The sequence below is a fragment of the Gossypium arboreum genome, chromosome 12 (assembly GCF_025698485.1).
Source record: "Gossypium arboreum isolate Shixiya-1 chromosome 12, ASM2569848v2, whole genome shotgun sequence".
In the NCBI taxonomy this organism is placed as follows: domain Eukaryota; kingdom Viridiplantae; phylum Streptophyta; class Magnoliopsida; order Malvales; family Malvaceae; genus Gossypium; species Gossypium arboreum.
The window spans coordinates 41,375,378-41,403,022 of NC_069081.1; positions in this window are offsets into that span (position 1 = coordinate 41,375,378).

The following is a 27,645-nucleotide window of genomic DNA, read 5'->3' on the forward strand; positions in this document are numbered from 1 at the left end:
AATCAATTTGAAAACAATTATAGAAAGCACAACAAAATTTTAATTTTTTCTTTGAAAACGATTGACTATGATATTTATAACAATAAATAATTTACCTGAATTATACCTATGTTTCAGATTAGGTGGACTTTTTCGTTCTCTGCATCTCGACCTCGGTTTGGTAGAGTTTAGGCTCTATTCATAAATCGATTAAAACTTTTTGAAACTTTTAAGAGCTAGAAGCCAAAGAATAACTCTATCAAAATATAGAATTTATTTCTGGAAAAAATAACTTGGCTATGTTCTGATAGAATATCGACAAAAGTGAAGTGTAAATTTGACCTTGACCTTGGTCTAGGGAAAATAACAAGACTCTCAGTAGAACAATATATAATTGAATAATAATATTTAAATAGGAAAATTAACTCCTACTAAGAGAGTACATGAAGGGGTGGTGGCATACCCTCTCTGGGAATAGGATTTGCCACCCTTGTTACTAAATCGGGCCTAAATGGGCCTTGTCATTCATTGAGTCGATTATCTGTGTTATCTGGTCTTGAAACCAACTCATACTTTATCCAACCCATTAAATAAATATTTCATATGCTCAAAATATTATTTATTCTTTTAACTAATTAAATTATGTTTTCTACCCAATTCTAGTCTCATTAAAGTTATGATGATTTTACCGTACTAGAATCAATGAGTAAATTTGTAACAGCCCAATTTTGGGCCTAGTCGGAACAGTGGTTTCGGGACCACAAATTTGACGTAATAAAATTTATTTTTATGATGTTTTTATGGTCTAAAATTTCACAGAATGATTTCATGAAAATCTTGTTTGCAAATTTTGACATTTGGGCACTCAATTTAGTCAAAAGGACTAAATTATAAAAAGTGAAAAAGTTGAGTTCTACATGTTAGAGGTGTCCAATTGTAATGAAATTTTAAATTTGAGGTCCTTATAAGGTAATTAGACTATTGGTTAAGTTTGTGGACAAAAATGGACATGGTTAGAAATGTTTCCAAAGTTTTTCATTAAGGGCATTTTGGTCATTTAGTTATTAAAACGAATTAAAAACAAAATTAAAAGCCAATTTTTTTCCATCTTCAACCCCTTGGCTGAAACTTGCATGGAGAAACCATGGCTAGGGTTTTTCAAGCTTCCAAGTTTGATTCTAAGTCCGTTCTAGCCCCGTTTTTAATGATTTTTATGTTTTTTAAATCCTCATAATAAGATCTATCTATTTATACCATTTATTTGAGATAGGGTTGATGTTTAAAAATTTACCCATGTGTGACATGCATCTATTTTGATGTTTCATGGTAGATTATGAAAGTTTGATGTGTAAGAAACGACTTTTACTAAGTGGCTTTCGGTGAAAACATCCAAAAGAACTAAAATGTAAAAGTTATAAAATATGTAGTAAAAGTGTGTTTTAATGGAAATTTTGGGTTGTTATAGTTATGAAAATGATTCGGTTAGGCATGTATGTTAAAGAAATTGAATAAAAATCATTTTACGAGCATAGGGAAAAAGTGTAAATATGATAAAGTTTAGGGGCAAAAATGTATTATTTCCATAGTATGATTTTTGGGTCACATTAAATAATGTGACTAATAAGTGGGCTAAATGTGATGTTATAGATCAAAGAAAACGACATTCGGGCCTCAAACGAGGGAAAACGAGTAATTGACGGTTAGGTCCCTTTTTGTCATTTTTGGTGTCGAGGTAAGTTCATGTGTAAATAATGCAATATTATTCATATTTTTAATTCTTTATTAATGTATGAGTTTCTATGTTTAAATTGTTATGATGAGTGCATGAACGACGTTATGGACTATAAGAATGACATTGTAAACGAGTTCGACAAGGATGTGACATTGAGAACATCCCGTTTGAACCTTGGGAATAATTTAGGATTCAATGTGACATGTCACTAGGAACCATGTGATTTATGAGCTCATAAGATATGTGATATATGTTTATGTGGTTCTGGGTGCTGGTCTTGTACATCCTAACAGTGGCTGAGTAGTCCGGCATGTATTGCGGATACCTGATAGCTTGTGTGAGCATCCCGTGTAGCTATCTTAATCAACAGCTTGTGTGAGCAGACCCGTGAGTAGCTCGAGAATGAGCTTTATGTATTATGTGATATGAGGTAGCTTTAGATATGTATGTGACACTATTGTGCGAGCCTTCCGTGTATCCAATAGTATTCCAAGTGTTCAACGGGTAAATCAAAGCTGAGTATGAGAATGAAATTATTGCGAGTAAACATGCATGTACGTAAGCCTATAATTGTAAATTCATGATTATTGTGGAAATAATTGTTTATTATCCATTGTGATTGATAGTGTACCTACTTGTGATGTTGGATATATGATAAATATAAATGATTATTACATGTTAGGCTTTTGGACCGAATTGTGATGTGATCCAATATGTTTACATGCTTAAATTGTATTTCAACGAGTATGTTAAGAACGAGAAAGTATGTGACTATATTTCTAGTGGTACAGGCATGTACACTGAACTCATGTGAAGTGAATTTGGTATATAATGAATTCTTGGTAAGAATGTACATGAACAAGTTATGCTTGTGAAACATTGATAATCTTGTGACAAATTATCTACATTTATGATGAATGGATGCATGATAAGATTTGATAATGATCATGTGATAGGCTTATGAGCCTAATTGATTTGTGATATAGTATGGTTCATTTATTTAAATTGTGTTTCATTGGATATGAGGAAAGGAAAGATAGACATAATTACCGAATAAAATCATTATAAGAGTATAGTAGGATATGAGCTTAGACAAGTGAATGGTGGTTGAACTATATGATGAAATTATGATTACTTATAAACAATGTGCATGTGATTAAAAGGACGAAAATAACTTGTTAATTAATGTGATATGTTATAATGGGGAGACTATAGTGGCTAGGCTAATGCCAAGGCATGTAAATGGTGTTTATGAGTTAAAGGAGTAAGCACTATGAACGAATAAGTGAAAATCTTAAGATTTAATGCCAATTGTAATAATAGTATTCTTATGGATAGATAAAGTAAATGAATGTTAATAGTTGTTATTTATTTACACATGAACTTACTAAGCTTCGAAGCTTACCCCCTTTCTTTCCCATCTCTTATAGGTTAATTTAGCTAGCTCGGGTTGGAGACCGCAGGACATGCCATCACACTATTAAGCAATCATTGGGTATAAGTGAATGAAGTATTTTAAGTTTATGGCATGTATAGGAACTTTGTATTTGATTAATTAACTCATTGTTAATGTGGCCAAATGTGTTGGCCTAGAATGGCTTATGGTTCAATTTGTATATAGCCATGAATGATGGCTTATGTTGATTTTATGATTATGTATGTACTTATGTCTTTGAGATGTGATTTGTGATTGTGTGTATGTGATGGGTTATGTTATTAGTGATTAATGCTTGATCATTTAATTGGGATTTGTTTAGTATGATGATAACCATGGCTTAAATGAGAATTTGTTAGTTGGGCTTGACAAAGTATGAAGTCTTTTGCATGCATAAGCAAAGATGAAATGATCATTATCATGTCTTGTTTGTGTATGTGTAACACCCCAAACCCGGCCCAGACGTTATGGCCGAATTTGACGTGCCACATTGGAGTTGAAAACCCACGTTCCGTTTTTAGTGTTTTAAAACCATATATTTTGTTGAGTTAACAAAGTGTATGGAAGTCGGGCACCGTGTAGGTATCCGAGATAGAGGAGGTGAGCCATGAAGGTCGCTAAGTACCAAGCTCTTTAATTGGATCCAATCCTAGACATGCCTACAACCATAGCCACACTTTGTCATATCGAGTTTAAATTTGTTTAAGTGGACGTCTTTGATAAATCGATTAATCGTGGTGTTGAGATATTTTGAAAACAAGTATCATTTTGAAAACACGTCCTAAGTCTAGCCCATTTGAATAATTATCAACCGGGTTTAAAGTTATTAAAATTAAAGTAATCCGAAAAGAAATAAAAGGAAAGTTAAAATGGCCTTATTACAACCCAAAAATAAATAATATTTAAAGGAAATTTAAAGAAAACCGATGCTTATTTAAAAGTCCAAAGACAATCACCGTGGCCACTCTGAATCCCTCCGCCCAAGTCCCCACATCAAGGCTCACCGCAAGGTTAAGGAAAGGGGTGAGTTTGGAAACTCATGTGCAACAAGCCCCTTCGAGCCCAAAACAATAACGACTGTTGGGTCTAAGCCCAAATCCAATCTCAATCATGCATCGGGCAGTAGCCCTTTTCATATTTCATATTTCATAATATTGGGTCAAGCCTTTTCATATTTCATATTATTGGGTCAAGCCTTTTCATATTTCATATTCTTTGGTCAAGCCTTTATCAGAAATCAGTATGGCCCTTAGGCCCATTTCAATGTCACATATAATTTCAATGAAAGAATGTAACCCATTTGGGGAGACTACTCAACCCACCATCCGCTACTCTCCACCCGTACCAACCAACACACCATGTGGGGATTAACTCGACCCACCCCGCCAAACTCTCCATCGGCAAAGATAGTGCTTTATCATATAACTTGGAGGCCTAGCCTCTTTTAATAATCGGGCAAAAGCCCTTTCAATAATCGGGGCATAAGCCCTTTTATAATCGGGGCATAAGCCCTTTTGATAATCGGGCATAAGCCCTTTTGATAATCGGGCATAAGCCCTTTTGATAATCGGGGCATAAGCCCTTTTTCACTTCCTCCATCCATATAAAACCCAACCCAATGCATTTATGATTACCTCATGTGCATATAATACATATCATGTGCATAGCATACATTTCATGTGCATATCATACATACCATATTTATCAAAATCCCATGTATTAAAATCATACATAAACCCTAGGGGTATAATGGTCATTTTACCTAGGGGCAAACGGTCATTTTCATATTATAAGGGCAATCTCGTAATTTTACCAAAATTAGGGTTTCCATGTTCATTAACGATTACTAACAATCCATGGGTGCAAACAAGTGATTACGGCCCATTTTAGCGAAATCGAGTTATTGGGCCTAAAACCCCTAATGGGCCCTACTTAGCCAATTCTGTCGTCTAGGCCCACTTAGCCTATATTCCATAACGGTTTTAACAGTCTTATCATGCAATTTAACAGATTTCCGTTTTCTACCAATTTTACCCAAATGGGCCCGAAAGCCCAATGGGCCCCACTTCGGCCCAACTTACCAAGAACGCCAAAAATCACATTCTTACTGTTTCCATCATTCTCGATCACCGTCTCATCGATTCTAACTAACTAGTGAGCGTTCGCTTGCTCACAAGTCCTCGAAATGCCAGAATTTTGGCATTTCGGCTTTTCGGCATTTTATCGCTTTAAGTTATGAAAGGGTTCGTTACACACCTGATTTGCGATATTCCTTGACGAGATCTCCTATGCGATTTCTCCTATAATCAACCACTTATAGATTAGACCATGTTAATATTAAACCAAATCGAAAACTACCTATTATCATCACTTACACATTCGGCCACCATCCACAATGGCCCTTGGGTTCATACCTTTGCCGAAGTTGATGACTAGATTTAGTCACTCCGATGATCCAAGCTTTTCACACACTCCTCGATCGGTAGCCTTTAATCCTCACTAGCACCAACAAACCAAATAACACCAAAAACCCTTTTAGCCTTAGTCGACAGAGGGGTTTTCAGCTTTTCTTAAACCACAAGATACAAATGGAAAGAAGGTTCGAATACTTACCAAGAGATCTACTCATTGAAGAACGTTCCAAATACCTTCCTACCCCATATCCGTTGTGAATCCAACTTAAACGCGTCGAGAAAATAGATCTAAATATTAATTCCGAATCACTAAAATATGAAGCTTTGACTTTTCAAAGAAATATTAATCTAAGCTATTACGAGGGTTAGTACACACATTACGGGTTGAAGTTGAAACGCTTCCAAAATCAATCGCCACGATAACCACCACATCACTCAAACTTAACTAATCCAATATCAATATATGTAAATCCTAAGCACATCATCATCATACGGAACATAAGGGCATATTCATCATTTTACCATACAGGTATTACGGTCACTTTACCCTACAGGGCTTTACTGGTCTTTTTACCTTTTAGGGGTATTTTAGTCATTTCATCCTACAAGTGTGTTTTGGTAAATCAACAAACCAAAGGTATTTCAGTAATTTTGTAAACCAATGGTACTTCTATAATTTTTAAAAAGTCAAGGGTATTTCTGTAACTTTGTAAATCAGGGGTATTTTGGTAATTTTTCAAATTGAGGGTATTTCGGTAATTTTGTAAATCGAGGGTAAAACAGTAATTCTGTAAATCAAGGGTAAAACAATAATTCTATAAATCGAGGGTAAAACGGTAATTCTATAAATCGAGGGTAAAACGGTAATTCTGTAAGTCGAGGGTAAAACGATAATTATGTAAATCAAGGGTAAAATGGTAATTATGTAAATTGTGGGTAAAACGGTAATTCTATAAATCGAGGGTAAAATAGTAATTCTGTAAACTGAGGGTAAAACGGTAATTCTATAAATCGAGGGTAAAACGATAATTTTACAAATCGAGGGTAAAACGGTAATTCTATAAATCGAGGGTACTTTGGTAATTTTACAAGTCGAGGGTATTTCAATAATTTTACAGGTCGAGGGTATTTTGGTAATTTCACAAACTAGGGGTATTTTGGTAATTTTACAAACTAGGGTATTTTAGTAATTTTGTAAACCAAAGTATTTTAAACATGGATAACAATACTAATGGCTCTAAAGCCCATTCTCGGCCCAAATGGGCCCACACGCTCGTGTGGCCCTTTTAGCCCAAATCTAGCCACAAATATTAGATTCACCTAGCCTAGCTCAAATTTACTACACAATCAAACAACTTATCCAATTGGGCTTGTAGGCCCATTAGGCCCACATGACCCCTTTCACCCATCATGCTCAAGTAGCCATCCTCTGACTAGAGTAGTAAGAAATACACACGATAGGAGACTGGAGTTAATCCACACTCCGAGCACTCTTAGCCGACGCCCAACCCAAACGAGCACGCCATACAATGAAAGGGATCACCAAGAAAGGTACATTTACTCTCTTCATGGTTCCTCTATTTAAAGCCGACTTCACAACCACTCTTATGTTAGCTTCCGATGTGGGATCCTCCAACATTAGAGTTTAAATTCAACACCAACTCTTGTCGCCTCTGTTAGCAAAATAAATGCTCTTTGCTTGCCATGGGATTCAACCTATGCCTCCCTTAAATGCTCCACATGCTACTTGCCACTAAGCCACAAGGCTTTTTGTGTCATATTTTATCCCCAATTAATTATAAGGTCTAAAGGCCAAAGTCCGGTTCCCTTTAAAAAAACAAAATAAATTGCAAGAGCCAAGGCTTGAACCGTGCTCCCATACAACCTTAATGACACCACAACCACTAGACTACAAGCTTCCTTGTGTCATTTATTTAACACAATAATTTAAAACCCTCATCCAAGCATCCAAGTTTTTTTTTCACTTAATACCAAAATTTTTGCTAAAGCCCAAGTTTGAACCCAAGATTTCTCCAACACTTCTCAAAGCCATTAACCACTAATAGCAAACATTTCATTGTTTCATTTCATTGCACAATTAAATACCTATATAAAACCTCTTTACGGACCCACACTCAAGGCCCAAATTTGGGGTGTTACAGTATGTTTAAGTACTCGATTATGCCATGTTAATTTCCTTTGAAGTCATGTATGTGTTTGTGCAAATAAAGGTGCAATTGGCTTGGAAAATAGCCTCAAAGTTATCCACACGGGTAGACACACGAGTATGTTTCTAGGCCATGTGTGATGCACGGTCTGCCCCATGGGCGTATATTCTGGCCGTGTGTCCCCTGCACCCTAATTAGGTAAAACAGAATGCCTAGTAGTAAACACACGGGCAGAGACACGATCGTGTGTCTCGGCCGTGTGAGAGACACGACCTTAAGACACGGGCATGTGACTTGGCCATGTGACCCTATTTTGTTGATGACGTCATAAACAGAAAGTTACACAGGCTGAGGACACGGGCGTGTGTAACCACACGGCCTTCCCACACGGGCGTGTAACTCCCCAAAATAAGAAAATTTTCTAAGTGTTGCAAAAGTTCCGAAAGTTCTCGGTTTAGTCTCGAACCAAACCAAATGTATGTTTTGGGCCGCGGGGGGCTGTATAATGGGCATTATGCATGTGAATGAAAAGTTTTAAATTTGGATGGAAATTCATGTCTCGGTTTTGTATGTTTGTGTGAGTTTATGTCCGGTAATGCCTTGTACGTTGTTCCGGCGTCGAATACAGGTAAGGGGTGTTACAAAATTAATTTAATTAAGTTGTTCTCATGAAACTATGATATGTAATTAATTTAATTTTCACTTCAAACTTCAATTATTTAATTAAAAAATAATTAAATGATTATTCAAAAAAATTAATTTAATTACCAAGTCATCTCTTATTCATAGCGAGAAAACACATTCACCACTGATAGTGATACATGTAATCTATTTCTCTAATTCGTTATTTTACATTTTCATATCGTTGATTCTATTGCAAACCATCAAGATAATACCAAGCTAGCAAATGGATCAATTGGACATATATAATTAGAGACCAAATAATTTGTAATTAACTTTTGACTTTTCGTCTATTAATTACAACATTATTTAGTCATGAAGTCATTCCACTAAAGTACCATAACTGAACTCTCCCTATTATATACCATTATGAAAGCTACTATTATTGGAAAATGTGCCCATAATATAGTAAGCATGTAATTGTTTTCTATGTATTTGATAAAGAATGAGAGTGGTAGGACGAAAGTGGATCATAAAGTTTGTTCAAGTCGCAGATTGGACTTAGGGCTCTAAACATTCGAAAAGAAATTCGAATTTTGACACAAGCTAAAACACAATCAAATTCAAGTCAGGTAAAAAGATTAAAATAAATAACTAACTAAGATAAATAAATAGAATAATAAATCAGAGATTGGAACAATAACGAAGAAAATAAAGATAGATGGAAAAGATTGAATGTAAGGCCCTGAAAATAAGTCTAGTAGTTTCATGTAAGTTTATCGGGTTTCAAGTGAAAATGAAGAGTTAATCGGGTTTCTTAGTTTTTTTAAATTTAGTTAGCTTAATTTCATTTATAAAATCGGTAAATAGTATTTTCCAAAAAAATATTTTTAGAAATAATATTTTCCAAAATAAGAATATTTTAGAAAAATTAATTTTATGGTTTTAAATAATTTTTGGTTAAAATAAATATTTTGGGTCTAATTAGAATTGAAAAATAAATTTAAAGAATTTAAAATATTAACTAAATAGGACCATTTTGCAAAATAAGGGGAATGTAAGAGTGGTTTTATAGCAAATTATCCTTATTTTTAGAATTTTGGAAGGAAAGGAGTTTTTAGTAAATCATGGGAAATGAGGGAGTGGCCTGATTGCGATTTCCCCAATTTTTGAAAATCAGGTGGGGGTTTTCAATTTTAAAAACATTGAAACTACCACACTTTGCACACCATTTTCACTCGAAGTAAGAGCTTTTTCTCTCATTTCTTTTGCTAATTTTCATAGACCACATATCAGAGAATAGATCTAAACTTTTACTCTCTCAAAATTCTCTCCAAAATCTCCATAAAAGTTTTCCAAAGTTGAGTAAAAGTCATCCAAAATTTCTTCAAGGATCTTGATTCAATCTTCTAAATTGATGATTTGAGATCAATTGAAGCTAACTCTCAACTCTAAATTCATTTTTAAGTTGTTTTCAATCATTATTTGCTATTTAAGTTGATTAAAATGGATTTTCAAGTTTTGATTTCTTCTTTCTTGAACATGAAACTCAGCAATGGTGAATCCATGATTTTGAGTTGGAATCCAAGTTTTAATGGATGTCTAAACTCAAAATATGTTTATTAAGAGGTTTTTAATCATAAAACAAGAGATCAAATTCATTTGGTTGATCAATTTTAATAAATTCATTTTTAATCAAGAAGATGAATTGATTTTTCGAAAATTTTTAAAATGATTTAATAGATGAAATTTACACTTAGGTTTTATGTTAATGGACTATGAATGAAGTTTAGAAGTGGTTTATGGTACTGAGAAGGTCATTAATTGATGAATTTTATGTTTCGGCTTAATTGTGCAATTTCGGTAAGGTAGATTAGAGAAACGATTTAGATCCGTATAGTTTATGAAATTTCAAATTTCTTGATGTTAACGTTAGTTTGTAATGCATATTTTGTCTCTGTTAAAGCTTCACACCGAGATGAGGATGATGCTAGTCGGATTTGAGGCTCAAACTTACCTACTTGAACACACTTTTGTTTGGTTATGTGTGGAGGTGAGTGATTTTAAAGACTATTCGTAAATTTGCCTGGTTATGTGTTAAATCGAAGTCTTAAATAGTATTTTTAATGACTTAATCACATCTTATTTGGTTGGATTTGCAAAAATTAATTTTATTTTACAATAGCATTATTGCAATTGGCTTTTGGAAAATTATGTTTTAGGCTTTTGGCATGATTAATTTGGGTTGAATAGATTGTTAACTGGAGCATGAATTACTGAATTTTTGAGCACTTGATGTTGGTGCTATGTTTGGTTTAAGACTCATGGACAAAGGCATTTGTTGTGTTTAATTATATTGATGTTGAAATTGTTAAGCTACATTTTTTTAATGGCATTTTTACATCTTAAATTAAGTGCTTAAACATTAGATATTATTCCTTGTATGTATGATTATATTGGCAACATTGCATGGTGGATCTATTGGATACAGTTGACATGCCATATGGCTCACCATTGTATGTATGATTTGTGAGTACTCACCATTGTATGTGTTATTTGTGAGCATATGGCTCAAGAAGTTCTGATTGTTAGAGTAAATAAGGGAGTGTTGAGCTTGTGTCTCCACTCAACAAGATTGTAAGGCGATATAAGGGAGTGTGTGGCTTTGGCCTACTCAACCAGACACTGTTTCTGATATGTAGGAGTTTAGAGATCCATTTATCCAATGTATGATCACACGTTTAAATATTTTCATGGATGTATGATGCCAATATAAGTGTATGTTTAAAAGTTAAATTATGATTTCATATGCCATATTAAATTGGAATTTTATTCATGGAATAACATATGTTATTATGGTTTTAATATGTGATATTGTGATTTAAATTTTACTACTTAATTTGCCTGGATTTGTGCATGAATTGGGTGAGATTTACTTATTGTTTTTACGATCATTCACTGAGCTTTTTAAGCTCACACCCTCACACCTTTGTGGAGAGATTTTATCGGCTTGGGGAGTTGATGAGCCAGTGCAAGGTCGATCCAAGATTAAGGCTTAGTAGTAGCTTAAGAATTCTTCTTTAGAAACAATAGGGGCATTGTGGCACTTATTGAGACTAGTTTTAATTCAATTGTAATGGACATTGGACATTTATTTTGGTGATGTTATAATTACTTTAATGCTTGATTTTTATGCTTAATTGTTGTGTTGTGTATGGTATGTTGATGAGAATTCATATGGTGATTGAGAACATGGTGTTTGAAGCATGTATTTTATATTAACATAATTAAATTGTAGCTTGCCAAGGAGTCGAATGCTTGTGGCTAAAGTATGTACCTTGTGTGATATAATTGATGGCTGCTAAGTATGATTATAATTTAGTCCTAAAGCTTGATTAGATTAATTGAAGCCTTTAACAATAGAGAAACTCAATAACATTTTATAATTAGACTTGTGAGTGTTAAAATTTGGTAGAAATATTCTTAGATAATATTTTGGGTAATGTATTAAAAGTTTATAAAATTTACGTTTTAGTTCTTATTAATAAAATAATAATTAGACTTGGTAAATGAACTCGATTGAAACTAAAATTTTTAGGACTTGTATAAATTGAATAAAAGAAGGTTTGTAATCATTTACACTAAAAAAGGGACTGCTTAACTTTAGATGGTAAAATAACCAAAATACCCTTAGGGTTAAATAATTAGAAATAGTTTAAAAATGGTTCACAAAATCGTTTCAACATTAAAATTAGATAGTTAATTAGTTAGAACTAAGGTGTTATAAGGCTGGGGTGTGTTTTGGGTGGTCTTGAGCTAGAGAGTCACTTCGGATTCAGGCTGGTCTGCCCTAGTCAGGTTTGAGGTGTCACATAGAACGTGATATGTAGAAGTCCTAAGAAGCCTTGGAACACGAAAAATCCACAAACCTCTTCAAGTGGCTCTAATTTCCCCTCCAAGATAGAAACTTGACAAGAAAAAGTTTGAATATGATCCTTACAATAAAAAAAAATTGTTAAAACATTGCTAAAAGAAACTCAAGAACAATTCTTGAAAAAAAACTCAAAGAGAATTTGAATAATAATCAATTGTGTGAATTTTGTACAATGCAAAGTTCTATATATAGGCTAGCTAAATAAATCTAAATAAAACTCTTAAGTATACTAGAACTTTAATTAATCTAAACAAGAAGTAGTTTTAAACTAAACTTTCTTGTTGACATAAAAATCCTAAATAACAAAAACTATTTAATAATTATTAAAATTCAAAATAATAAAATAATAAAATAATAAGAGCTGATAATAAAATATTGAGCTCATATATACTAAAAATTAAGCCTAAAACTCGAACCCAATATGACTTAAACTCGAATTAAAAACTCAAAACTTGTATCTGTCATAATCTTGTCCAGAAATTCTTCTCATGTAGTCTTCACTAAAATGGTCATAACTTGACCTTCCGAAGTCAAAATTGAGTGATTCAAAGTGTGTTTCGAAGATAAGAGATAGATCTTCAAATTCCATGCTAACATATCAATCTATAAATGTTTGGATCTGATCCAAAAATATATTGCAAGTCTGCTAATTTCCTAAACTTGAAAATTGGAAGCTTTGGTGAATGGAATTTAATAAATTTCACATCATCCGTGCATGTATCAGTATTTGAATGATGAATAAATAAATTTCATCTTTCACTTTTATGTCTTTTGTATTTCTTTCTTTCATATTTTGCATGCATAGTGAAATTGTGACAAGCAAATATTAGCAGTTCAAACTGATGATAAGTGGCATTGTACGAATGTTTACATTGCAAGAAAGACTACTTTAGCAGATAATCTAAACGAGTCCATAATCCCATAAAGAAATCAAAGTGAACATCTGATTCAAATACTAAGAAGGATTATTATGTCGCCTACAATTCCAATTGAGGAGATGGGTAGTCTTGGCTATTAGAGCAGTTGACTCCACGTGTAGAGACATAGATGTATTCATTGGCAAAATGATACATTGGAATGGACCCATGGTGAATTAATTCTAAATCCGTTTGTGAATTAATTCACTTGTGACATTCATGGTGTGATTTACTTAAACCTAAGTTAGTCATTGACCATGTGTATGTATCTCATGTGCTTTGATATAAGTGGAGGCTTATGCTTTAAAGATGATTGAGCCGATAGTCAACATGTTGGGTACATGTATGCCATGGCTTTACTAGAAATAGTAGAATTCCTAGCTCAATTAAAAGTTAATGATATCCTCTCATTTGCATTGTGTGGATTGATAAATATGGAACGTGGCCATGGGTTGCTTGTTCTCAAATGAGCAATCTATCACTGTCATTTTTTAACAGTGATCATATTAATCATTAAGAAGACATAATGGTGATAATGAGATAATTGTACTTAGTGAACGGGTTTAACTTAAAGGAATGCAAAGATATCATATGAGGGAAACACACACATGATGAAGTCATTAGATAAAGTAGTTTGATGAATTGCTTTTGTAAAGAGTATACAATAAGAAGTTTTCAATCATGATGCTTCTTGTGGACTGACTCCATGATTAAGTAATTGCGAATTATCGGAACAACGCTTCTGGACATAATTGCAATTACTAGAGCTTAATTGTATATGTCTGATTGGTCCCTCCACTAACTTAACAAAAGCTCGATCAGACTGCTTTTGAATTAGAAGAAAACTCTACAACTTTGGAAATAATTTAATTGAGTCGGTTTATTCGATATGGAATTAAATTGGGCCATCGTAAGAATTGTTCAACTAGAGAATTTGATTAAAGAATTTTCTTGAAAAATTAATTTGGAAAATCTAAGTGATTTGTTTGAAAAATTAATTTTGATCAAGTAAAATTAAATTAATCAAATTAATATGAGATTTTTGGAAATTAATTTTCATGTCAAACAATTGACCTAATGGGTAATTGAATTTGAAAATTGGACTTGAGATCGTAAATTAATAGAATATTTTTCTAGAAAGTGATTAAGTTTTTTATCTATAATAGTTGAACTCTAAAGTTATTTTTATCTATAATATTAATTTAATTATTAAAATTGGGCCTATATAGGATATCATTTAGCCTTTATTGGGCTACGAATTCCACTATTGTAAGTGAAGTTATGTCATACAAAATTCGTATACCCAACATACCATCTTTTGACTCTATTACCAATTAAACTCAGGCATTTAACATATCAAAGTATACGAGTCATGCACACATAATCTGTCACTTACTCAAGATTAAGGTCAGTCACACTAGGAATGTCACAAGTAAATAAATCCATAAATGGATCTAAGATTTATTCTACCTAGGTCCTGTCCAATGTACTGTCAATCCAGTCAGTCACATCTATGACTCTATCTTTTAAGAGTCAATAAATCTATAAACGAATCTAGGATTTATTCTACTTGGTTCCTGTTCGATGCACTGTTAGTCTAGTCAATCATATCTATGTCTTTACCTTCAGGGAGTCATCCACTCTGATACATAAGACAAGGTATCTCCCTAATTATTCTTTTCATATTATCTATTAATACAATTTATCTTTCGTATTATGATTTTACCATATAATGCAACTTCGTTTTAGTTAACGTATGCTAGATAATAAAATAGCTAATATTTGCTTTCATTTTGCTTTACGTGCAAAAATTATTAAGGACATTATACAATAGATATTAATGATAATGATGGAATTTATCAAACCAATTTGTTTGAAAAATTACAAGTACATAGAGTACATAGACAATGTTAGCACACTAAGGGCACCAAACCCCAGTGGTCTCCCAATTTCCATAGTGGAGTAGATAAATCATATTTCACATTTCCATAGCCTCTATGTGTTTTTAAAAACTCCTAGCCACCAGTATAACCTCCCAAACCTGGCCTAGACATTATGGTCGAATTGGAACGGCCACATTGAACACTTCAGTGTCGAAGTTACCCTAATGATAGTTAAAAACCTTCAAGTACTTCTTTTTATAAAACATTGGTTTCTATTGTTATCTTTGGAAATGTACATTTACTTAGTCTAACCATGCTTAGGTCAAATTAGCGAATTAGGTGAGTTATTGTAAAACCTTACTAAGGGCGTTGCCTTTGAAAAATCATTTTGTTATCTTCTTAGCAGTAGAAAATTACCATTACTAGTCAAATTATTAATTTAGTCATATATCATGCATAGTCCATTTCAACATATTTATGAAAACCATGTATCTATACCAAATATGTGTGTCATGCATGCATGAAAAACCCTAAAATCTCGAACAGTCACAAACCACAATTTTAAGAAATTTTACAATCCAAAACCAAATAATAATAAATAACCTAAAAATATAATTAATTTAAAATAATATGACGAAGTAAAGTCCATCCGTAGTACGTCTGCATGCCAATTTCGATCCTAAGTTCGATCATTACCTGAGAAGTTGAGATAATGGGGTGAGCTTATCAAGCTCAGTGTGAGTCTAAACGAGTATTAAGAATTCATACAGGTAATTTCATAGAGGTACCAATAGCACAATCAAACATTAACAATAATAATTTTCAAATGTACATGATCGTGAAAAATGCACATGTGATGTAACATCCTAAATTAGGGCCTAGTCGGAACAGTGGTTTCCAGACCAAAAATTTGAAGATAAAAATAATCATTTTATGATTCTTATGAGGTTTATGTTATGAATGCATGTTTATTTGAAAGTTTCATGAAGAAATTCTATGCATAAAATGTCTAATTGCATTTTAGGGACCAAATTTAATAAAGTGCAAAACTTGCATTCTAGAAGTTTTAAGCATGAAATTGCATTAGATATTGAATTAGAGAATCCTAATTAGAAATTTTACCAATTTCTATAATTTTGGACAAAAATGGACATGCATAGGAAAAATGTGAAAGAAAAAACCTAAGGGCATTTTGATCATTTGGTAATTAAAAGAATAAAAAGGGAAAAGTAAGTCAAAATTGGTGTCTATCTTCTTCCTTCATTTCTAAAAATTGCAAGACACTATAACTAGGGTTTGTTCAACATTTCCAAGCTTGATTGTAAATGCATCCTAGCCCCGATTTTAATGTTCTTTGCATTTTTGAAGTCTTTGAAGCATGATCTACCCATTTCTAGCTATATTTTAAGCTAGGGTTCATGTATAAAATTTGACCCATGTGTGACAAGCATGTATTTTGATGATTAATAGAGGAATATGAATGTTTGAGGCATGATAAACATCTTTTACTAGGTGATTTTTAGTGAAAACACCTAAACAAGGGACTTGTTTGTAAAAGTGTAAAAGAGAATAGTAGTAATGTGAAATAAAAGATAATATGGGCTGATATGAGCATAGTAAAGGTTTGGCTAGGCTTGGATAACCAAGAAAATGAATGCATTTCATTTTACGAGCCTAGAGACTGAATTGTAAATATGTGAAAGTTTAGGGGTCAAAATGTAAATTTGCAAAAGTATGAATTATGGACCCATTTGAACAATGTGAGTAATAAATAAGTTAGATTTGGCATTATAGATCAAGAAAAACATGAACCGGGACTTGATCAAAGAAAGAATAAAGTACACGACGATTAGGCTCGATTATCATCATTTTGTACCGAGGTAAGTGTGACACCCCTAATGTGACCCTAGTCGGAGAGTGGTTTCGGGACCACAAAACCGAGTCACAAGAATAATTAGGTGTTATATTCTGTGCTTATTGTATATGGAATTTGTATGCGTAAATATTTCGTGTCTTGATTTTTATTAATTAGGTGCTAATTTATAAGAAAGGACCCATGTGTTAGGACTTGAAAATGTGATAAGTGAATTTTTAAGTGGCCTAATAATGCATGAAGTGAAATAAATGGAGTTGCATGTCAATTATCCCATTTCCTAAGGTTAGTGGCCGGCCATGACAAATTATGGGCAAAGGAACATGTTTCCAACATGTTTTGCTAATGGTTGATGTTAGAATGGTTATTATATTGGTGTTAGTAGGAAGAAAAAAAAAAAAATGGGTATGTGTGGTTGCCCCTCCCCATTGCCGTGTATTGAGCAAAGAAAAAGAAAAAAGTTTGGTTCATCTTCCTCCTAGCTTAGCCGATCCTTCAAGAAGAAAAGGAAGAGTTAGCATTCGGTCACTTGAGCTTGAACTAAGGTATGGAATCCATGTTAGTCTTTGAAATCTTTGCATATATGAAGCTAGTTACTAAGTCCTTTACTTGCCCATGTCAAAAATTTTAAAGGTGATAGTAATACAAGTGTTCGCCATGGAAGATGTTTAGGGAAATGGTTGTTGCCTTTATGATTTAAGGAATAATTAGAAATGGGTGAAAGAAACAAGTCTTTGTTCTTGATTCTTCTTGGCCGATTCTAAGGGAGAAAAAGAGAGCAACCATTTGGTTTCTAAGCCATAAATAAGGTGAGAAATTCATATGAATCCTTGAAATTTTAGATGAAATTGAGCTAGTTACCAAGTATTTTTTTTAGGTGACCCATGTTAGAAATTGTGATTTTGGGGTGACTAGAACTTTCGGCCATAATGGTTATTGAGGATTAAGGTTATGTTTCATGCTAAACTTGATGAATCTTGGTGTATGGGTGCTTGAACTAAACGAATGATCAAGTAGATGCATAAATACAAAGTAAGAAGAATCAGCTATTATGTGTAACACTATTGCCGAATATGAAAATGTTATACTTGAATAATGTATATGGTTGGAGTTGATAATATGAAAGGAAGGCTTAGATGTGTTTGTTTAAAGAAGGAATTGTTGAAGAATGTATGTGAACTTGGCCAACGTATTCGGCTTAGTACATATATGATGTGAAAGTCTTGGAATTTATTTTTGATTTTTGTGTATTATGACCATGTATAATCGGCCACATGAGTAATTTGAGCACTTGATGTTATATTAAAATTCTTGAGCTTAAATATATGGATGTATGTATATGTGGTCATATAATGGCGTTTTGGTTTAAAGGTTGGTGATAAATTATAATAAAGCGAGATGATATGAGATGCCGAATGTGATTGACAAGTAAACATTATTGATAAAAATATTGAATACTTCTACTTGTATTCGTTAAGCTCAAGAGCAAAGGGAGCTAAATCCGATAAAGGGAAGGAAAAGTGGTCGAATAGCCGTTGAAGTTGTCGACGACATCCGAGGTAAGTCCTCAAGAAATGACCCTACTCGAATTATGTGAAATGAAATATGGATGTGTAATGATTATTGATTTATGTGTGTATGAGTATTTGAATGATACGGGCTAAGTCCCAAGGCGATTATGCTAGTGATATGTTTGTGTTTGAGCCTTAGTGACGAAAATGAAATATGGATGTGTAATGATTATTGATGTATATGTGTGCATGAGCAATTGAATGATATCCGGCTAAGTCCTGAAGACATTTATGCTAGTAATTATATCCGGTTAAGACCAAGGCAATTGTGCTAGTGACTACATCCGAGCTAAGACCCGAAGGCATTCGTGCAAGTTGTTAAATCCGGGCTAATACCCGAAGGGATTTGTGCAAGTCGTTCTATCCGGGCTAAGACCCGAAGGCATTCGTGCATGTGGTTATATCCGGTTGTATTCCGAAGAAGCTTGGGCTGGAGGTGAGCGTTGGTTGCTGTAATAAATTTAATTAGTACGCTCGAAAAGCCCAAAGAATAAGGTATGTTTATATGTGCATTGGAAAGTCGATATGTTTGAGTAACATTCGCTCAATCGACTAACAAGTTTTCAGCTATTGAATTGGTTGATATCTTGTGAAAGTGTATAATGATGAAGTGTGAAGTAAGTACGATTATGTGAATGTGTATTAATGAAATGATTCATTTGGCTATGTGAATGTAATGCTTTAGTTAAAGCTGATTTTATTGCTTGAGACTTACTAAGCATAAAAAAATGCTTACCCGTTGCTTTGGCTCTCTTTTATAGATTTTGCTTGTTAGCGATCGGATTTGGGATCATTAAAGTCAAGTCATCTACACTATCAAAGCCTCCATTTTGGTATAATTTTGGTTGAAATTTGAAATGGCATGTATAGGACTACCCTATTGTTGAAGGTCATGTACCTTTCGGTTTTGTGTAAGCTTGGATAGCCATGCGAAAATGGCTTATATACGTTTTAGTATGATTCTATAATCGTTTGTATGATGATCATTATGGGGTATGGAATTGTTTGAAAAGATTAGCCATTGGAATGGTTAATCGTGATCACACTTTGTGCTATGTATGCAAAAAGGGCCAATTGAATCGTGGAAATCATGAAATAGGTAATGGTTACCTTGAAAACAGATGCTGGCAGCAGCAGTGGTGTGGCTTTGAAAAATCACCAAAATTTGTAGGAATGGTATTAAATAGTGAATAAGTTATGTAAATGAACCTTGATGAGTCTACTTTCATATGGAAGAAACGAAACGGTCATAGGAGTTACATGTTAAGAGATATTAAAGCTATTGTGAGACAGGGCCAGAACGGTTTCTGGGTCCCCTGTCACGACTTTAAAAATTTACCATAAATTATCCAGAAAGAATTAGAAGTCATACCTTATATGTGCAGATTCCATTTTGAGTCTAGTTTCATTAGAAACAAACGGCACCAGTATTAAATCCCTGTACAGGGAGATATTCAAGTTGTAACGGGCGAAGGTCAGAGCAGTCGATCCCTGTAACATGGGTGACTTTTACTAATAAACTGTACCAATTGGCCCGACCAAAAATTCTAAAAATAAATCCATGGATGGATATATGAGTCTAAATTCAGGGAAAATTTACGGAATCAGTTTCCGAGTTTTGAAACTCGAGATATGATTTTTAAGGCGACAGTGACGCAGATTTCCAGCCTGTCTGGAAATGTCAAATTGGTGGGTGCAATATGTGGATTTGGCTTGTTAACCCCTCGTGTCCGACACCGGCGATGGTCTCGGGTTCGGGGTGTTACAATTTTATTGGTATCAGAGCTACGGTTTAGTCGATTCTAGGACTACCGTGATATGTTTGGGGTCTAGCTATACATGCCATATAGTGATAAATTGATAGTGTGGTGATTTCTGACAATCTGAATTTGTGTTTGTTTATAGCAATGGATCCCGATCCCAACCGAGCAATAGCTGATGATGTGGAGAGTGTGGCGCCTGCTCCCGCGCAAGGGACAGCGCCGGCGGACTCTCAACCTATGGCCAGCAATCCGAATGATGAGGCTAGGCAAGCCTTTTATAGTGTGATGAATGATTGGTTCAACCAATACATTCGAACTAACACGGCTGTTCCACAACCTCCATTCCCGACTAATGTAACCCTCAAGACCTACAATACCTCCGAATCTGACCAAATAAGGTCAAGTAAGCCCCAATGACAAAGATTCGTAAACATGGGGCCACTGAATTCAAGGCTACGGATAGCGACGATGCCGAGCAAGCTGAATTTTGGTTGGACAACACTATCCGGGTGCTCGATGAGCTATCTTGTACACCCGATGAGTGCTTAAAGTGTACCATCTCCTTGCTACGCGATTACGCCTACTATTGGTGGAGTAATCGACTGTGGTGCCTAGAGAGCAAGTGACTTGGGAATCCTTTCAAACCGAGTTCAAAAAAGTATATCATCGAGATTCATCGACCAAAAGCGAAGGGAATTTCTTGATCTTAAGCAAGGCTCTATGTCGCCATCGACTACGAACGAAAATTTGTGAGGCTTAGCCAGACGCTGAAAATGCATTTCGTCCGAAGCTATTATGTGTAAATGCTTCGAGGATGGGCTGAATGATGATATAAGGATGTTCGTTGGCATTCTCGAAAGGATGGGCTGAATGATGATATAAGGATGTTCGTTGGCATTCTCGAAATACGAGAGTTCGTAGTACTTGTTGAGCGAGCTTGTAAAGTCAAGAGCTTAGAAAGGAGAAACAAAAGTTGATGTGGGAACCGGAGAATTCGAAAAGGTCCTCGGAAAGTCTCTTCAATAGGCATCAAGAGATTTCGAGATGATGTGAGCCGGTCTAGAGGTGCTTGGGCTTTTCTAGACGAGATCGCGATCGACCCCTGTGACCACACGAGTCACTTCGATCGCCATGGTGGAAATGATCGCCGAGAGAGAGTGGAGGTCTGCATTGTGGCAAATGGCATTCGGGAGTCTGAGGTTCCGTGATCGCCTCGCTATAAGTGTGGATCGGCCGACCACTTTTTCAAGGATTGCCCGAGGTTGCTCGAACAAAATGTAAGTCAAAGTGGAAACCCGGTGCTACCTTCGTCAAGTAGGCCACCTAGAAATATGGGCAATGTTAGTGGCGGTCGAGAGGATCTAGAGATGCTACCATCGATCCGAGGCTCGTGCTCTGCTAGGACTTATGCCACGCAAGACGCGAGGATCTTGCCTCACCGGATGTTATTACCGGTACTTTCACTCTTTTCGATACTAATGTGATTGCTTTGATTGACCTCGGTTCTACTCATTCTTATATATGTGAAACCTTAGCATCCAAGAAGACTTTGCCTATTGAGTCTCTCGAGTTTGTAATTCGGTGTCAAACCCTTGGGTCATTACGTGCTTGTCAACAAAGTGTGCAAGAAAAGTCCCTAGTATTCGAGGTTCTTGTTTTCCGCGGACTTGATGCTTTTGCCGTTCGATGAATTCGACGTTATTCTTGGTTTGGATTGGTTGACCATGCACGATGCGGTTGTAAATTGAAAAAGCAAGACTATCGATTTGAGGTGCGCGAATAACGAGATATGGTCACTACGAGTTCCTAGTGATGCCGTTTGGGCTTACTAATGCCCCTGCGGTATTTATGGATTTGATGAATCGGATCTTCAGACCATATTTGGATCGGTTCGTAGTCGTATTCATTGATGACATCTTGGTCTATTCAAGAAATGAGACCGAACATGCTGAACACCGAGGTTAGTGCTGCAAATTTTACGGATAAGCGTTATATGCTAAGTTCAAGAAGTGTGAGTTCGGATAAGAGAGGTTAGCTTCTTGGGGCATGTGGTATCTCGATCGGGTATTCGAGTCGACCGAACAAAATTTCAGCCATACTTAATTGGAAGCCTCAGAAATATTAACGAGGTTCGAGCTTTTGGGGCTTGCCGATTATTACCGACGATTTGTAAAGGTTTCTCAACGATAGCCACGCCAATGACGGCTACTCAAAAGGATGTTAAGTTCGAATGGACGGAGAAATGTCGAAAGGTTTCGATCAACTGAAAACTTATTTGACTAAAGCCCCAATTCTAGTGCAACCCGAATCGGAAAAGAGTTTGTCATTTATAGTGACGCATCCCTACTTGGGTTGGGTTGCGTATTGATGCAAGAAGGCGAGTTGTGGCCTATGCGCCGAGACAATTAAAGCCACATGAGAAAAATTATCCGACCCATGATCTCGAATTGGCTGCCATCGTATTTGCCTTAAAGATATGGCGACATTACTTATTTGGTGAGAAGTGCCATGTGTATTCGGATCACAAAAGTCTCAAATATTTGATGACCCAAAGAGACTTAAATCTGCGACAAAGACGTTGGCTCGAGTTGTTAAAGGATTATGAGCTGGTCATTGACTATCACCCGGGAAAGGCGAATGTGGTTGCGGATGCCTTGAGTCGTAAATCATTATTTGCTTTACGAGCGATGAATGTGCACATGTCCGTTCGATCCGACAACGTGTTAGTAGCTGAATTGAAAGCCAAACCATTATTGATGCATCAAATTTGTGAAGCTCAGAAGGTCGACGATGAGTTGGTTGCAAACTAGGCCGAGTGTGTTCCGAACAAGGAATCGGAGTTTCAGATCGATGATGACGATTGATTGAGGTTCAGGAGTTGTCTGTGTGTTCCAAAGAATTCGGAACTTATTTCGATAATACTGAACGAAGCCCATTGTAGCCGAATGGCGATCCACCCGGGGAGTACGAAGATGTACAACGATTTGAAACGTCGGTTTTGGTGGCATGGTATGAAACGAGACATCTCCGACTTTGTTTCAAGGTGTTTAATATGTCAACAAGTGAAAGCGGAACATCAAGTGCCTTCAGGATTACTTCAGCCGATCACGATACCCGAGTGGAAATGGGATCGAGTCACAATGGACTTCGATCTGGACCGCCATTGTCGGTGAGTAAGAAGGATGCGATTTGGGTCGTTGTAGATAGATTGACTAAGTCGGCTCACTTTGTCCCCGTGACGCACGGACTTTTCAATGGACAAACTAGCCGAATCAGACGCTTCTCGATTGTGAGATTGCACGGGTGCCTATTTCCATCGTGTCGGATAGAGATCCGAGATTTACCTCGCGATTTTGGAAAAAGATGCAAGAAGCTTTGGGTACCAAGTTGCATTTCAGACCGCCTTTCACCCCCAAACCGATGGTCAATCCGGCGGATAATTCGGATACTTGAGGATATGTTGAAATGTTGCATCCTCGAGTTCGAGTGGTTCATGGAACGGTATTTGCCGTTGATTGAATTCGCTTACAACAACAACGACTTTCAATCAAGTATTAAGATGGCACCCTACGAGGCTTTGTACGGTCGTAAATGCCGTACACCATTGTTTTGGACCGAGCTCGGTGAAAGCAAAATTTCCGGTGGATTTGATTAGAGATCTTTGAATGTAAAGTGAAAGTAATCCGTGAAAGTCGAAGATAGCCTCCGATCGCCGAAGTCGTACGCGGATCTGAAGCGTAAAGACATCGAGCATCAGGTGGGAGATAAAGTGTTTCTCAAGGTTTCACCTTGGAAAAAGATACTTAGATTCGGCCGTAAGGGCAAGTTGAGCCCGAGGTTCATTGGGCCATATGAGATATCCGAGCGAGTCGGTCCAGTGGCATATCGTCTGATTTTGCCCCTTGAACTCGAAAAGATTCACGATGTCTTTCATGTTTCGATGCTTCGACGCTATAGATCTGATCCATCGCACGTGATTAGTCCATCAGAGGTTGAAATTCAAGCCGATATGAGTTATGAAGAAGAACCGATTCGTATCCTAGCTCGTGAAGTGAAGGAGTTGCGAAACAAAAGGGTTCCGTTAGTAAAAGTGTTATGGCTCAAACACGGGATAGAAGAAGCTACTTGGGAACCCGAGAACTCAATGAAAGAACGATACCCAAACCTATTTACCGGTAAGATTTTCGGGACGAAAATCTCTTAAGTGGGGAGAGTTGTGACACCCTAATGTGACCCTAGTCGAGAGTGGTTTCGGGACCACAAAACCGAGTCACAAGAATAATTAGGTGTTATATTCGTGCTTATTGTATGTGGAATTTGTACGCGTAAATATTTCGTGTCTTGATTTTTATTAATTAGGTGCTAATTTATAAGAAAGGACCCATGTGTTAGGACTTGAAAATGTGATAGGTGAATTTTAAGTGGCCTAATAATGCATGAAGTGAAATAAATGGAGTTGCATGTCAATTATCCCATTTCCTAAGGTTAGTGGTGGCCATGACAAATTATGGGCAAAGGGAACATGTTTCCAACATGTTTTGCTAATGGTTGATGTTAGAATGGTTATTATATTGGTGTTAGTAGGAAGAAAAGAAAAAAAAATGGGTATGTGTGGTTGCCCCCTCCCCATTGCCGTGTATTGAGCAAAGAAAAAAAAAAGTTTGGTTCATCTTCCTTCTAGCTTAGCCGATCCTTCAAGAAGAAAAGGGAAGAGTTAGCATTCGGTCACTTGAGCTTGAACTAAGGTATGGAATCCATGTTAGTATTTGAAATCTTTGCATATATGAAGCTAGTTACTAAGTCCTTTACTTGCCCATGTCAAAAATTTTAAAGGTGATAGTAATACAAGTGTTCGGCCATGGAAGATGTTTAGGGGAAATGGTTGTTGCCTTTATGATTTAAGGAATAATTAGAAATGGGTGAAAGAAAGCAGTGTCTTTGTTCTTGATTCTTCTTGGCCGATTCTAAGGGAGAAAAGAGAGCAACCATTTGGTTTCTAAGCCATAAATAAGGTGAGAAATTCATATGAATCCTTGAAATTTTAGATGAAATTGAGCTAGTTACCAAGTATTTTTTTTAGGTGACCCATGTTAGAAATTGTGATTTTGGGGTGACTAGAACTTTTACCATAATGATTATTGAGGATTAAGGTTATGTTTCATGCTAAACTTGATGAATCTTGGTGTATGGGTGCTTGAACTAAACGAATGATCAAGTAGATGCATAAATACAAAGTAAGAAGAATCAGCTATTATGTGTAACACTATTGCCGAATATGAAAATGTTATACTTGAATAATGTATATGGTTGGAGTTGATAATATGAAAGGAAGGCTTAGATGTGTTTGTTTAAAGAAGGAATTGTTGAAGAATGTATGTGAACTTGGCCAACGATTCGCTTAGTACATATATGATGTGAAAGTCTTGGAATTTATTTTTGATTTTGTGTATTATGACCATGTATAATCGGCCACATGAGTAATTTGAGCACTTGATGTTATATTAAAATTCTTGAGCTTAAATATATGGATGTATTATATGTGGTCATATAATGGCGTTTTGGTTTAAAGGTTGAATGATAAATTATAATAAAGCGAGATGATATGAGATGCCGAATGTGATTGACAAGTAAACATTATTGATAAAAATATTGAATACTTCTACTTGTATTCGTTAAGCTCAAGAGCAAAGGGAGCTAAATCCGATAAAGGGAAGGAAAAGTGGTCGAATAGCCGTTGAAGCCGTCCGACGACATCCGAGGTAAGTCCGCAAGAAATGACCCTACTCGAATTATGTGAAATGAAATATGGATGTGTAATGATTATTGATTTATGTGTGTATGAGTATTTGAATGATACCGGGCTAAGTCCCAAGGCGATTATGCTAGTGATATGTTTGTGTTTGAGCCTTAGTAACAAAAATGAAATATGGATGTGTAATGATTATTGATGTATATGTGTGCATGAGCAATTGAATGATATCCGGCTAAGTCCCAAGACATTTATGCTAGTAATTATATCCGGTTAAGACCAAGGCAATTGTGCTAGTGACTACATCCGAGCTAAGACCAAGGCATTCGTGCAAGTTGTTAAATCCGGGCTAATACCAAGGCATTTGTGCAAGTCGTTCTATCCGGGCTAAGACCAAGGCATTCGTGCATGTGGTTATATCCGGTTGTATTCAAGAAGCTTGGGCTGGAGGTGAGCGTTGGTTGCTGTAATAAATTTAATTAGTACGCTCGAAAAGCCCAAAGAATAAGGTATGTTTATATGTGCATTGGAAAAGTCGATATGTTTGAGTAACATTCGCTCAATCGACTAACGAGTTTTCAGCTATTGAATTGGTTGATATCTTGTGAAAGTGTATAATGATGAAGTGTGAAGTAAGTACGATTATGTGAATGTGTATTAATGAAATGATTCATTTGGCTATGTGAATGTAATGCTTTAGTTAAAGCTGATTTTATTGCTTGAGACTTACTAAGCATAAAAAATGCTTACCCGTTGCTTTGGCTCTCTGTTTTATAGATTTTGCTCGTTAGCGATCGGATTCGGGATCATTAAAGTCGAAGTCATCTACACTATCAAAGCCTCCATTTTGGTATAATTTTGGTTGAACTTTGAAATGGCATGTATAGGACTACCCTATTGTTGAAGGTCATGTACCTTTCGGTTTGTGTAAGCTTGGATAGCCATGCGAAAATGGCTTATATACGTTTTAGTATGATTCTATAATCGTTTGTATGATGATCATTATGGGGTATGGAATTGTTTGAAAAGATTAGCCATTGGAATGGTTAATCGTGATCACACTTTGTGCTATGTATGCAAAAGGGCCAATTGAATCGTGGAAATCATGAAATAGGTAATGGTTACCTTGAAAACAGATGCTGGCAGCAGCAGTGGTGTGGCTTTGAAAAATCACCAAAATTTGTAGGAATGGTATTAAATAGTGAATAAGTTATGTAAATGAACCTTGATGAGTCTACTTTCATATGGAAGAAACGAAATGGTCATAGGAGTTACATGTTAAGAGATATTAAAGCTATTGTGAGACAGGGCCAGAACGGTTTCTGGGTCCCCTGTCGCGACTTTAAAAATTTACTATAAATTATCCAGAAAGAATTAGAAGTCATTCCTTATATGCGCAGATTTCATTTTGAGTCTAGTTTCATTAGAAACAAACGGCACCAGTATTAAAGCCCTGTACAGGGAGATATTCAAGTTGTAACGCGCGAAGGTCAGAGCAGTCGATCCCTGTAACATGGGTGACTTTTACTAATAAACTGTACCAATTGGCCCGACCAAAAATTCTAAAAATAAATCCATGCATGGATATATGAGTCTAAATTCAGGG